We start from the raw sequence: 15,941 nt of genomic DNA, 5'->3' as shown, positions 1-15,941 counted from the left end.
AGAAAAAGGCTGAAAAGTTTCTGCAGCTCTAGGCAACAAAAACTCCAAGAAATACCATTCTATTGAGGTCTTTTAGATAAATTTCGAGTTTCAGCTCCTACATTCAAGTTTCTAGCTTAGATTAAAGATAAAAATGACTTGAAATACCTTGTGTTTGGCTGCTGAAGTTCATAGTTCGAGTCTGATTTTGATTTCAATTTTGTGTGGGTTCATTCAAGTTGTTTTGGGTAGTTCACTGGTTGAAATTGTCCTGGGTTGTTCGATATCGCCTCTGGGTTTACAATAAATCCCAAGTTGTTGATTTCTGTTGCTATACTGCTGTTGAAGTTGCTGACTCAACCTTCTTCTCTTACTTTGCCTTAATCCCAGGTACACTTCCTGTAGCTCTCGAGAGTTGGAAATGGATTGAATGCTGCTGTATTGTTAGCTAGATTTAAAACCCTATTGTATTTTCATATAAATAATTAAGGACTGTTTGGAAGTGAGACATGTAATTGTTAGAGCAGAAATTGGTTTGTTAGCACATTATAACTGTTTATATTGGACTGTATGAACTATTTTGGGACTCATATGATTATTATAAATGTGATACAGATTATGGTAGTAAGTGTTAACCTGGTCGTTAGATAGACTTGAGGTTCAATTCCAGATTAAGGTGCTATTTAGCTCATAGGAACTGCATTGGTTAAATTCAGTCTAGCTATCTCTTTTGTTTGAGATTTCAGCTGCGTTAGAATGATTGTTGAAAATAGGTAAAAAAAAAGTATATGTGCTAAGTTCAGCCAAACACGACACATGCCTTTACATTTTAGTTTTGAAATCAAAGCAGCGTTTCTATATCATGACTGAGTTTGATTGCCTTAATTCAGTTGTCAAGTCCTCTAACTATTTGCAAGATTCCTTCAGTATAGATCTGAATAGAAAATTTAGATTTTTATTGATAGTTGTACTAAATTTGAAGTTGAAGCCGTCTCAGTAATTTTGTTTGGGCTCGTCCATAGGCCCAGAGTAGGTAGCCCACGCCATTTGTCCTGGGCATCAACATTATTGACGCAAGGCCTAGTTCCAGGTCTACCTACTTTCCCAATTGGGCTTGCGTCAAGGCCCAAAGTTGATAGCAGTCCACAAAACGATTTCATTTTTATTCTGTTGGACCAAGTTCAAAATTCAATGCTGAAAGCTCGAAGTTGTAACATAGGTTTTGGGCTTTCAAGTTAGGTAGCGAATTCAAATTAAGAGGTTTTTCCCTTTTGTTTGAGTTCGGACTTGAACTTGAGGCCCGAATTTTATAATGCTAATTAATTAGGGCCTCTTTTAGAGACAACACTGTAATAGAAAATCATAGTTTCTTTTAGGATGGCCTTTAACTAAAAATGAGACGAGCCTCGCCGAACAAAACATATAAATTGCGGGGCCCTCATTAAATACTTAATTAAAATACTTAGAAATTCGGGACATGCCATTTAGCGAATTTTCATGGCTTCCCGCAAAGTGAATAAGACGCTAGCCATTTTAGGCGCGCTTTTTAATAATTTTACCTTCTTAAATACGGGTGCACATTTATGTGACCCAAATTTAAATCCCAAAACGTTGAATACGAGGTATTGCGGATCCGGGTGCATTTCATGTGACGTGATCCAAAAACACGCTCTTAAACGGCGTTCACTTTCGTAAAAATAACTAAAGCGGTAAATAATCTCAAAAATTGCATTGTAGGTTGGAATGTGTATAAAAATCGGATTTTTAGCCATTTATAATAATTTAAGCGACCATGCTGGAACCACGGGATCCGGGGGTGCCTATCACCTTCCCTCGGGTCAACAGAATTCCTTATTCAGAATCTCTGGTTCGCAGACTCCAATTGGGAAGTCGATTTTTTCCTCGATTTGGGATTTAAATTAAATCGGTGACTTGGGACACCAAAAGCCAATCCTTTCCCAAGTGGCGACTCTAAAAAATAAATAAATAATCCCATTTCGAATAATGTCACTTTAAATGGACAAACTCCCTTATACATTTTATCCTTCGGGGTAGGTGTGTAAAAAAGGAGGTGTGACAGCTCTGGCGACTCTGCTGGGGATACGAACCCAGAATTTCGATTCAGGGTTCAAGAATTCGAGCTTACTACAATTGTTATATTTGGCTTTATCTGATTTTTCTACATGTTCCATGCTATATGTGCTAAATGTTTTACCGCTTTGATATTTGTTGAAATTGTATATATAAACTGTCGCGAATCCCTTCCTCTTTCTGAGTCATCTACATCATGGAGAAGGGTGCACTTCGTGTAGCTTCTCTTCTGTTTAGAGTCTTTTCCCATTTAGAACGAGGTTTGGATAAGTTGCAAAGCCGGCGGAGCTTCTGTATCCCCGGTACGCTGCCTCCCCCTCGGCTCGAGTTGTCCGCTCGGGTAAGCCAGGTCTAGACCAATAAACCTAGGGTTAAACCTAGAAGAACAAAACCTCATGCCGGATCCCTAGTAGGACGTTTGTTTGCATCATGTGCATTTGACTTAGGGGACTCAACACAGGGGTTGGGTCCGTCTAGGACAGGTGACCTGAAATAAATTGACCATCCTGATGCATCTTACGTGCTACTTGCGCATTTATTTGCTCGGATTTGCATGTTGACCGGCTCGTCTAAATGAGAGAAAATTATAAAAAATAAGCAGTGTTAGGACTAAGGGAGGGTAACCATTTGTTGTGAGAAACCAAGTGCCCAAATAGTACCGAAATGCTGCCGGATTTGTGAAAAATGAAAAAAAAAGAGAAAAAGAGAAAAATATTTGAACACATAGAAAAGAAAAATTGTTGTTCAAAATAGTTTTGATTTTGGCAAATCTGCCCGAACTACGCCGGTTTGCTTCTCACCGGATGTAAGATACGTAGGCAACCCTCATCGGGTCCAACCTCCCCTTTTGCAAAAATAGCCAAAAATACCAAAATTTTAATTTTTTGTCAAATAAATTGGGCGATGCCATTCTTGTTTTAAAATAAGCCGAATGTCCCCAAAAGGACGCCGGAAGGCCGTTTTTGCAAGAATAGNTTGTAAAAATGAGAACAATGAGGGTTCTCGAAGTAATCCTTCAATAGGTGAAGGAAATATTTACCATCAAATTGGTATGAAAAATTTGTAAAGCACGTCGCAATAATTATACTCCATTCTTTGGAGAGAATGTGACTTGTGCATTGAGAATGCAGATTCATTCCTGAAGGTGAATGTAACAATATGTGATAAAAGTAATGAATAAAGACGTGCAATGCATGATTGGATACACACCACAACTCACCTCTAAGGGAGGTTTGAGAGAAAGAGAGATAATGAATATTACTGTGTGATTACATGAATATGTCATCGGTCGCGTACATATGGTACGCCAAAAATAATTTGACATGCCTTATAAAAAGTTATTAAAGGCAAAAGTAAAGCAAGAAATGATTTTGCTTATGTTGATTTTGACCATGACAATTATTATGATATGATTTTCTCCGTGAAGGAGACATACACCATATGGATGGTGTGACAAAAGATTTTATAGTACAAAATCAATTAAGAGCTCCGGAAGAGCTAATTTGTTACTACCCGGATGAATGAAATTGTTCATGACATTGATATTGTAGTAAGTCTCAAAAGGAATTTTTGAGTTTCAAATATATTAGCCAAAGTGGTTGGCATATTGAGACTATAAATGAAAGGAAGATTGAATATCTTCATATTACTATATTCATACCGGGTAAATATGAAAGGTTACCCGATTTTTCTTCTATTTGTACTACACAAGTATAAGCATGATGATGGAATCACATGCCACAAGTAAACTAGAGGTTTACTGAAATAAATATTAGTTGGCATGACCGGTTGACCATCCTGGTTCAAGTATGATGTGAAAATTGATTGAGAATTCACATTGGCATATATTAAAGAAATAGAAGATTCTTTAAGAATTCTCTTGTGATGTTTTTTTTCCTTCATGATATACCAGTTAAGGTTGGGATTGAATCCCTTGATATCTGGAACGAATAAAAGGTGATATATATGTATGGGCCCAATCACTTGCCATGTGGATCGTTTACTATTATATGATTTTAATAGATACATCTATTGTATGGTCACATGTGCGTTTGTTATCAACGCTTTGGTTTTTGCAAGGTTGTTTGCTCAAATTATTAGAGCACAGTTCCAGAATATATATTATGATAATTTATCTTGATAATGCTGGTTTAAATCCAAGTTGGTTTAGCAGAAATTGTATGCCTCCAATTATAGCTAAACCATTGGTTATGAGAACAAAACTCCCAAACAGAAATTTGGTATGAGGTGTATTATTTAATATACAACAGCACTTGTATGCATCTAGCCAACAAGTTATGATAAATTCTCCCCATCACAATTGGTTCACGGTCAGGAACCAAATATTCCCATCTAGAAATATGGATGTGCTATATGATTTAATTGTGCTGCCACAATGCACAAAGATGGATTCCCAAAGAAGGTTGGAAAATGTGTTAGTGATCCCGACATTAGGGGAGAAAATGGGCAGCTGAAAAAGTGATACGTGAAATGAACTATTATGAATACATCTAGATCCTCGTACAAGAAAATGTGAACTTGAAGTTCAAGTGATAATTCATTTCTAAAATATTTCCAAGAACATTGCTGACCCAAAGCTAAATGTCATATTCCAGCTAGTAATGCTCCAAATAGAATAACGTCCATGATGGATAGAGTTATGGCACGCATGAAGCGTAATAAACAAATCGGTTCCAAAGATAAAACTCCTTTAAGAAGGAGGGAGCAAATGTTCAAGATGGTCATAATAAGGAGGCAAGTGCTTTATAAGAGCACCATGATATAACATTTTATAAGATCTCATGGGAGAGGCTCAGGTACCTGAAAATAATGAGATCTCGATAAGTTATGTCTTTATTGTGCGATGATGGAACCGATGTACAATGATCGTCGACGATGTTGTTAATATAATGTAGCGCTCAATATTATTAATATCGACGAGGATCTTGAGCTCAAATCTGTCATGGAATTTGGACAGATAAATAATTGGCCAAATGAAAAATATACAATGAAATTGACTTCACCTAAAAAATGTGAAGTTGGACGGATAGTGTGACGACCCGGCCAGTCGTCTCATGAGTTACCGCTCCGTTTTCCCCATTTCTGCTTCTTTATGCTTCGTTATCTGTGTTTTATGTGATCAAGTTGATTAGTTTGCGTTCGGTGTGGATTTGGTAAGAAATGAGACACTTAGTCTCTTCTAAGAAGGTTTAAGTTGAAAAAGTCAACCGGATATTGACTTATGTGTTAGACGGCTCGGATGAGAGTTCTGATGGTTCGGTTAGCTTCGGTAGATGATTTGTGACTTGAAAGCGTGATCGGAATTAGTTTTGGAGGTCCGGTGTAGAATTAGGCTTGAAATGGCGAAGTTAGTATTTTGGCGATTTCCGGTTGGTAGGTGAGATTTTGATCCGAGGGTCGGAATGGAATTCCGAGAGTTGCTGTAGCTTCATTATGTCATTTGTGATGTGTGTGCAAAATTTCGGGTCATTTGGACGTGGTTTGGTTGGATTTTTTATCGAAAGCGTATTTCGGAAGTTTTTAGAAAACTTAGGCTTGAATTCGATGTGAAATGATGGATTTGGTGTTGTTGGAGATGTTTTGATGATTGGAACAAGTTTGAATGAGGTTTTAGGATGTGTTGGTGCTTTTGAATGAGGTCCCGGGGGCCTCGGGGTGATTTCGGATGGTTAACCGGAAGAGTTTGGACTTGTGTGATGGCAGAATTTCTGCTGCTTCTGGTGTTTTCGCTCCTGCGGTTTGGGGACCGCAGGTGCGGCATCGCATGTGCGAAGGATTATCCGCAGATGCGGGTTTGAGGAGTGAGTTCAGGAACCGCAGATGCGGAATAGGGACCGCAGATGCACGACCGCAGATGCGGAAGAGGGACTGCACCTGCGGAGTCGCAGATGCGGCAATGAACCGCAAATGCGGTTTTGGCTCGTTAAGTGAATTCCGCAGATGCGGAGAAATTACCGCAGAAACGGGTTTTGGTTCGCAGAAGTGGAAAGGCCTGGACAGAAGGTATAAATGAATTTTCTTCGCGATTTTTGTAGGGTTTATTCATTTTAACTTCGGACTTAGAGCTTTTGGGCGATTTTGAAGGGAGATTTCAAGGGAACTTCGATAAGGTAAGGATTTTGGACTTAAAACACAATTCTATGGTGATATTTCATGAATTAGGACTGAAAATTAAGGAATTTATGGACTAAAAATGGAGGTTTAGGGCTTGAGTTTAAGAGAGTTTAAATTGGGGAGTTGAGGGGTCAATCGGACTCCGATTCTTGTGATTTTTATATGTATGAGCTCGTGGGAGGACGAGGAATCTGATAATGTGAAAATTTCTGAGTTTCGAGAAGTGGGCCCAGGGCTCGGGTTTTGCTAATTTCGGGATTTTTGATATTTTTCGATTGTTTTCGCTTGGGCTTTGTTCCCTTAGCATATTGTGACGTATTCGTTCTTATTTTGGTTAGATTCGATGCGCGTGGAGGCCGATTCAAGGGGAAAAGGCGTCGCGAGCTAGAGATTTAGCCGGTTCGAGGTGAGTAATGATGTTAAATGATGTCCTGAGGGTTTGAAACCCTGGATTTGCACATCATAGTGCTATATTGAGGTGAGACACGCGCTTGATGGTGAGCGCGGGGTCGTTTACTATTGGGGATTGTGACTTGATCCGTCCCGGTTGATAATTTTACCGCGTATTTGACTGAAATTTATTTGTTATCATCATGATTTGGGTTGATTGCCACATTTGGGCTTCGTGCCAACTATTTGAAACCTTCGGGGATTTTTATCACTGTTTCCTCACTGTATTGATTTATTACTTGAACTCAGTCCTGCTGTTTTTCACCGTTTTACAACTTAGCCACTTTTACTCAGTTTGAGGCTTAAATGATATTTCTAAAAGTTGTTTTGGGCTGAGGCCTACTGCTTACTAATGCCCGAGGGGCTTGTGATGATTTTTCGGACTGAGTGAGGTCGAGGGCCATATGTGAGGATATGCTGAGTGATATGAGGCTGAGGGCCTGAGATACTTTTATATGCCACGAGGTGGCTTGAGTGATGTGAGGCCGAGTGCCGAGAGATGATGCCATGAGGTGGCTTGATATAGCGCTTGGGCCGTAAGGGGCCCCTCCGGAGTCTGTACACTCCCAGTGAGCGCGGGTACCCATTTGTTCTGAGAGTGAGCCCGAGGGGCTGATACTGTACTGAGAGTGAGCCCGAGGGGCTGATACTGTTTTGAGTGATTGATACTGTGCCCGAGGGGCGGATTTCTATTTGTTATTTACTTGTCAAATTACCTGTTTTTACTTGTTAAAAAGGGATTTTACTTGACTATTTCATTGAATTACTGTTTAAAGTGATTTTACTGCTTCTGTATAGATTACTTTGTGCTTTCGCTTGTTTTCTTGCTTTCAGCCATTATTTATATTTATTACTCACTGGGTCGGAGTACTCACATTACTCCCTGCACCGTGTGTGTATATTCAGGCATAGCAGGTCCTGCTCCCGAGTGTTGACTCGTCCCAGCTCAGGCGGATCTTCGAGGAGACTTTAGCTAGCAGCTGGCGTTCGCAGCCTGGAGCTCCTCTCTATCTATATCTTTACTTTCCATTCTAGTATTGAGACTCTATAGTCACATTGAGAGATTTGTTATCTTAGACGCTCGTGACTTGTGACACCCCGGTTTGGGCTGTGTCGGGATGGTTTTCCCCTTACTGTTGTCTATATTTCCGCGAATTTATTTCTAATAAATCATACTTTAAACTATTTGTGATCATTAACTACTTCAAAGGTGTGTTGTATTGTTTCGGCTGGCCTTGCCTTCACGAGAGGCGCCATCACGACCGGGTTCGGGGTTAGGGTTGTGACAGATAGTCCCCACACCTGAAAGTGAAATGAAAAATCAAGTCGATAGACATTAAGACGACTTGTGGCACAAAAGTTTCGTAAATATCCTGGTATTAGGAGACATGTTCTCCTGTGGGGAATGGAGTCATTTCAGATTTTGGTTTGACAATACATTTGATATGCATATAATGAAAATCCTTGAATGGTTTAAATTGTTCTGAAGCATATTAATGTTCCCAAGAAATTTATTAAATAAATCTTCGGCAGATCCTTATGTAGATTAGAGCGATCATGGCGTACATGATTTATTTTTGTGTCTAGTGCAATTGGTACACTAATACATCTGGCTAGAACCATGAGTATAACAATATTCTAGCAAGATATAGTTTTATTCCAATGTGGAGATATTGGAATACAATTAGTATTATATTTCAAGAGGAATACTTGATGTAGATTTGTTTATTCTAACAAATATTGCCAAGATTTTGTTGGTTATGCAAATGCAGGCATTTTCCTGAAGTTCGTTCTTCAAACATTGTATTTGAAGGCAGTTAATTGTTGATAATTATTATCATTTTACAAGGCAGTTAATTGTTGATACTTATTCAAGTCATGCCAAGATAAGCAACTGATAAAGCAAAGGGCTCAACACACAACAGACGTGTGACTTGACTTTGAAGAAGATTCCAATAATACTGAAGATAATGTTGTTTGCTTATATCAATTGAAAGAAGGACTATCGAAGGAGACAAAATAAAGCACATTTACCAAAGTTCTTCAACAAATTTGTTCAAGTGATAATTTGACAAACTTCTTCACAAGACATGCGGATCTCAATATTAGAGAAGTTGTTATACAAGCTTGGAATTCGTCGTCTCCGAAGAATAAAGTGATGTTTTCATCAGGGGGAGGCAAATACGCGCCGTACTCTTTTTTCCTTAGCTAAGATTTTATCCCGGTGGGTTTTTTGGCAAGGTTTTTAATGAGGCAGCAAATAATGCGTATTACAAGATATGTGTACTCTTTTTCCTTCACTAAGATTTTTTCCCACAGGGTTTTTTCTTAGTAAGGTTTTAACGAGGCACATTATCTATAGACATCCAAGGGGGAGTGTTATGAAATATTATTTTGTAGTGGATGTCTACAACTCCTAAAGAAGTTACTCCCACTACTCTTCTCCATTAATGTGACGACACAACCCGTCGTCTCATGTATTACAGCCCCGTTCCACCCCCCCCCCCCCCATTTATTGCTCTTTCATGTTTTATTATCTGCAACGGGTGAGTTAGAGTTGAAATTGAATTGGTTTGGATAGGAAATGAGACACTTAGTCCCTTTAAGGAAGGTTTGGGTTGGAAAAGTCAATCGAATGTTGACTTATTAGTTAGACGGCTCGGATGTGAATTACGGTGATTCGGTTAGCTTCGGGAGGTGATTTGTGACTTAGGAGTGCGATCGGAAGTGATTTTGGAAGTCCGGAGTAGAATTAGGCTTGAATTGGCAAAGTTGGCATTTTGGCGAATTCCGGTGGATAGGTGAGATTTTGATCGAGGGTCGGAATGGAGTTCCGAGAGTTGCAGTAGCTCCGTTAGGTGATTTTAGATATGTGTGCAAAATTTCAGGTCATTCGGAGGTGTTTTGGTCGGGTTTTTGATCGAATGCGTAATTCGGAAGTTTTTAAGAAACTTAGGCTTGAATTCGATGTGATTTGATGGTTTTAGCATTGTTTGATGTGTTTTGAGGATGAGAACAAGTTTGAATGAGGTTTTAGGATGTATTGGTGTTTTTGGTTGAGGTCCCGGGGGCCTCGGGGTGAATTCGGGTGGTTGAACGAGAGTTTTGAAGTTTGCTTCAGGTCTGTTGTTGCTGTCATCTGGTATTTCCGCTTCTGCGGAAATGGACCGCAGAAGCGGGTGAGCGATCGCAGAAGCGGCCAGGTGTGGGTTAGGGTAGTTCCGCATAAGCGGAAGTTGGTCGCTTCAGCGGGTCCGCATAAGCGGACATTGTACCCGCAGAAGCGGTTTTGAGGGAACCGCAGAAGCGGAGTTCGAGTCGCATAAGCGAAGTCCGGGTTTTTAAGTGAAGACCGCATAAGAGGATTTTTGGCCGCAGAAGCGGTCCCGCACAAGCGGAAGCGGGACCGCATAAGCGAAAATCGCTGTTGGCAGAAAGGTTTAAAGGATTTATTTCATCCGCGAACAAGAGGTAGTTTCCACCATTTTTAAGCGACTTGGAGAGCTTTGGGCGAGGATTTTCGAGGGTTTTGACTGAGAATCAATTGGAGGTAAGTCTCTTGGCCTAATTATTCGAGTTTATGGTAGAAATTACATGTAAATTGTGGAAAATTCATCAAAAACGGGTCAAGCTAGGGCTTGGAAAGCTGTGATGTAAAAATGGATTTTGAAAGGGCATTTGAACTCCGATTTTGGTAAAATTGGTATGTGTAGACTCGTGGCGAGATGAGGAATCCAGTGATGTAAATTTCGTAATTTTTCGAGAAGTAGGCCTGGGGCTCGGGTTTTGCCAACTTAGTGAATTTTGGTGTTTTTCGAGTCTTTTCGATTGGGTTATGTTTCTTTAGCCTATTGTAATGTATTCGTTGTGGTTTTAATCAGATTCGGCGTGCGAAGAGGTTGATTCGAAAGGCAAAGGCATAGCGAGCTAGACTTGTGGCCGGCTTGAGGTGAGTAATAGATGTAGATGATGACCTGAGGGTTTGAAACCCCGGTATATCACATTGTGAAGCTATATAGGCGAGACACGTACTCTATGACGAGTGCGGGGTCGATTGTGACTGGGGATTGTGACCTAGTCCGTTCCGAATTATGTTCGTACTGCGTTCTTGACTAGGAATTCTTTGGTAATCATCCTACTTGGATTTTATGAATTGTTTGGGGCTTTGTGCCTATCATGTGCATCCTTCAGGGATCCTTATCACTGCTTCCATGATGCTTAGCATATTTCATGACATCAGTCCTGAGTTAGACACTGCCTCGAAATGACTAGTACATAAATAAAGGTTTAAACATTTAGCTCTATAATTCCTAATAATTGAAACTAAAATGAATAATTTGACTGTGCCCGAGTGGCTTGCATGCATATATATATCTGGACTGAGTGTGGATCGGGCTGCACGCCGCAGCGAATGTTACTATGATATTGCACTTGGGCTGTAGGAGCCCCTCCGGAGTCTGAACCCCCACAGTGAGCGCGGGTACCCAAATGGATCGGGCTGCGCGCCGCAGCGGTCATGTGCATTGCATTGCATTCATGCATTTTATATCTGTTGGTCTTGATTGTCATTGTCTGCTGTTGTTTCATCGTTTAACGTGCTGAATCGTTGATTATAACTTTATATTGTAATATTTCGGGATTTCTTACTTTCAGCCATTATATATGTTTATTACTCACTGAGTTGGAAGTACTCACTTTACTCCCTGCACCATGTGTGCAGATTCAGGTGCTCCGGAGACTTAGTGGGGTTGTTTGCTGTTTTCGTGAAGTTTATTTTCAGGAGTTGTTGAGGTAGCTGCCTGACGTCCGCAGGACCCGACTCCTCCCCTTTATTTCATTTATCTTTCCATATCCTAGACTTCTTTACTACTATGGATATAGTACGCTGTTACATCTAGAGGCTCTAGACTCGTGACTCCAGATCTATTGGGGAATGTTTGGATATTCGTTATTATTTTCCGTACTATTTTATTTAGTTTCGGATTGGAACCTTGATATTTGCTATTTTAATCGTATTATTTGTTAACGGATTGCGTATTTGGGTTGAGAGTATTTAAATTGGTCGGGCTTGCCTGGCATTAGTGTTGGGCGCCATCACGACCGGGATTGGGGTCGTGACAATTAAGTAGATAACTCCCACTACTTCTTACCATTATAGTTGTAACTCCCACACCTCCATAACCTCCCCATGATCTTTCCCCATGATCTCAATAGTTAATACCATATTTATGATATCCCTTTGTATACCTCAATGTCATCCTATAAATAGAGGGTTTGGACATCACATTGTACACACTTAAATACATGGAAGAAATAGATTCTCTTCTCTCTTTACATTGTTGTCTATCTTTTTGTTTTATATTATTACTTTGAGCTTAGTGTTGTGACATACTCTAATTTGACCCGTGTTAAAATGGGGTATAACAATATTTCCACACAACCCTCTACAAGCCCAACTCCGCTATATAATGGCCACTCTTCTATAAATCCTCATCATCATTTAACTTCATCTGCTTCTTCCATACCCCCTCTTAATAATGCCAAGATTTCCTTACCAGCATGCAGACAGGTACTCTCGTCCTCCATAGACTCGTTCCCACTTCCATCACTATCACTGTCATCCCACAAACGAGCCCCCCACTCACAAATGCCTCATCAACCAATCATCCACTATATTATTTACCAATATATCCTAACATCCCATGTACAACCCAACCACCACCCCGACGTATTACCCGTGGTACCAAAGTCAACTAAAATTATCCCATTATCAACCCCCCTACCAACTCGACCCACAGAGTCTGCTCCCTCATTCCTCGATCTCCCAATCCCAGATTACTCAACCAAACGAAGTTCACTCGTTACATCAACTCGAACCGTTAAATAATATATATATATATATATATATATATATATATATATATATATATAAAAGCTATATTCGATATAATATTACCTAATACACTTATACTTAGTGCATAGTATAGCGTAAGTATATATATATAAGATATAGTATTACCTAATACACTTATACTTAGTGCATAGTATAGCGTAAGTACATATATTATATATATATATATATATATATATATATATATATAAAAGCTATATTCGATATAATATTACCTAATACACTTATACTTAGTGCATAGTATAGCGTAAGTATATATATATAATATATATATATATATATATATATATATTATATATATAGACACACACGCCCGCTTCGTAGTATTATTCATCCCTTGTATTACAAAAGTATTAACGACTTACATTTATATTATTTACATAGTAAATACAAAAGTGATTTTTAATTTTGACCATATAGAGACCAACTTTGGTCGCTAACTGTAAATGAATTTAATTTAGCGACCAAAGTTGGTCACTAACTGTACATGAATTTAATTTAGCGACCAAATTTGGTCACTAAATTTTAATCAGATTTATTTATATTTTATATAATATTTAAATTAATAATAAAAATTATTAAATGTTAGAACTGGGTCCCACCTTGGCGACCAACGTTGGTCTCTATTTCATTAAGCGACCAACTTTGGTCGCTAACTTTTGAATTATATTTATTTATATTTTATAATTTTTTTTAAATAAATATATATTTATTAAAATATTATAACTGGGTCCCATATTAGCGACCAATGTTGGTCGCTATCAACTTATCCTTCAGTTAGCGACCAACTTTGGTCGCAAGTTTTAAATTATATATATTTATATTTTATAAGTTTTATAAAATAATAATAAATTTATTAAAAATTTTATGTGGGTCCCACTTTAGCGACCAACATTGGTCGCTAATCTCAGTATATCTTTGACCAAGCAAGTCTGACCAGTCCAGTCAACAGTTTGACTAAATTTGCGGCCAAATAGCGACCAACTTCGGTCGCTAAAGTGTTTCAAATATTTTTTTTATTATTTTCGGCAGTTTGGCGATCAACTTTGGTCGCTTTTCTTGACAGACCAAATTTGGTCGCTAATCTTTGGTCGCTTTTTACAGGAATTCTAGTAGTGTCATCACCTGCATGGAGTGTCTTGGTTATATATGCTAGCACATGTTTAAATAATCGGCTGCACCTTTGGCATAACTTGAAGGCTTTTCATGATACTAACCCTACTCCCTGCTTATTTGCGGGGATTTTAATGAGGTTCTTAATTCTTCCGAAAAAATTGGAGGTAGCCCATTTAATAATACTCGTATTACTGCTTTTTTAGATTGTCGTCATCGTCTCGACATGCATGATTTAGGTTTCACTAGTTCACACTTTACTTGGACTAATAATAGACAATTTACGCATATGCTCATTATGGAACATTTAGATCGATTTTTGGCTAACTCTAATTGGCTTAATCTTTTCCAAGATTGTTCCGCACTACACCTTCCATGCATACACTCTGATCACTTTCCTCTTCTATTAAATGTTGCACGTGCTACCACACGCTCATCCTCTGGATTTAAATTTGGAAGTATGTGGCTTACACACCCGGGATTCAGTCCTCTAGTACACTCTATATGGGGGATCCTCACATGACTACTTGCCGACGATTAAACACTTTATGGACGTTATCCAAAGCTGGAACCATAATTATTTTGGCAATGTATTTCGTAAAAAAATATATTAGTGGCACGTATTGCTGGGCTTCAACGTTTGGAGCCCAACATAAAAATGCTTTCCATCTTACTTTAGAAAATAACCTTATTCAAGAATTTAACTTGCTTTTAAAAAATGAGGAAGATTTTTGGAAACTTGAACCTAGAATTGAATATCTTCATGATGGGGATGCTAATACAAAAAAAGTTCATCTATCAACTGTCTATCAACGCCGTAAAAATAGAATTCTTGGTCTTAACGACTTGGGTAATTGGACTTTTGATCCTGCCTCTGTCGCTCACACTATCATGGCCCATTTTCATAATATTTACACAAATGATATTCTCCTTACCTTAAACTAACCACCGCTACTTGCTCCGACGACCTTGTCCTATGATGTTTCCTGCACATTAGCGAGCCTATTTCCTCTACTGAAATTTACACTGCTACTCACTTCGTTAAACCTCTCAAGGCCCCCGGTCCGGATGACTTCCGTCCTATCTTTTTTCAAAAATACTGGAATGGTACGCGCAATTCCATTGAACACATCTGTTCTGACACTTTTCGTACAAGTTTTTTTCCTCTTAAATTAATCAGACTTATGTTACCTTAATACCCAAGGTCAAAAATTCGGAACGAATCACCCGATATCGTCCTATTAGTCTTTGCAATACTATTTATAAAATCATTACAAAAATTATTGTTAATTGCATAAGCCCTCATTTAAACATCCTCATAAGTCCTTATCAGAGTAGTTTTATCTCGATTCGTCGTACAATTGACAGTGCTATTATTGTTCAAGAAGTTGTACATACTTTTAAATCAAAAATGTGCAAACAGGGCCATATGCTTCTTAAAATTGATCTTAAAAAGCTTTTGATTGCTTGAATGGTCTTTTATTCATTACTCACTCTGTAGACTCAACTTTCCTCCTCCCTTAATTAAACTTATTATGTACTGCATCACTTCCTCTTCCATTGCCATACTTATCAATGAAAAACCTTCCCCCTTTTTTTCCCAACACGGGGCATTCGTCAAGGCGATCCATTGTCACTCTATATTTCATTATTTGTACGAAAACTTTCTCTTGCCTCATAAAACTTTACATAGATGACAACACTTGGGATCCAATCAAACTATCCTGCCATGGTCCGCCGCTTTCACATCTCCTTTTTGCCGGCGATCTTATCCTCTTTGCTAAAGCTGATGCTAAAAATGCCACTACTATCAATAATGATCTCCAAAAATTTAGCATCCTTGCTGGTCAAAAGATTAATCATTTGAAATCCAACATTTATTTGTCCCTCGATATTGTCGCCCCTCTCAAACATCAAATATCTTGGCCTTCCTATTACCAATCTCCGACCCAAGAGCCCTGATTATTAGTATTTGCTTGACCGTATGAATAAGAGCTTACAAGGATCGAAAACTAAATTCCTTACTCTGGCTGGCCGTAAAACTCTCATCCGGACGGTTTTGGCCTCCACTTCAACTATGCCATGCAAACACAATAGGTTATTCAAAACTAAACAGTAACCGTTAACCGAACCGAAAAATGACTTATTGACTTATTGGTATCTGATTATTAGGGTAATGGGTTAGTGCAAGGATTAAAACTTTATAATTAACGGCTTAACGGTTTGGGGCAGATTACTCAATTTTTTACTGGATAAACCGTTA

Source organism: Nicotiana attenuata, chromosome 9, assembly GCF_001879085.1.
Source record: "Nicotiana attenuata strain UT chromosome 9, NIATTr2, whole genome shotgun sequence".
NCBI classification, from domain to species: Eukaryota; Viridiplantae; Streptophyta; class Magnoliopsida; order Solanales; family Solanaceae; genus Nicotiana; species Nicotiana attenuata.
The sequence above is the reverse complement of the archived record's forward strand: the minus strand, read 5'-3'. Positions refer to the sequence as shown.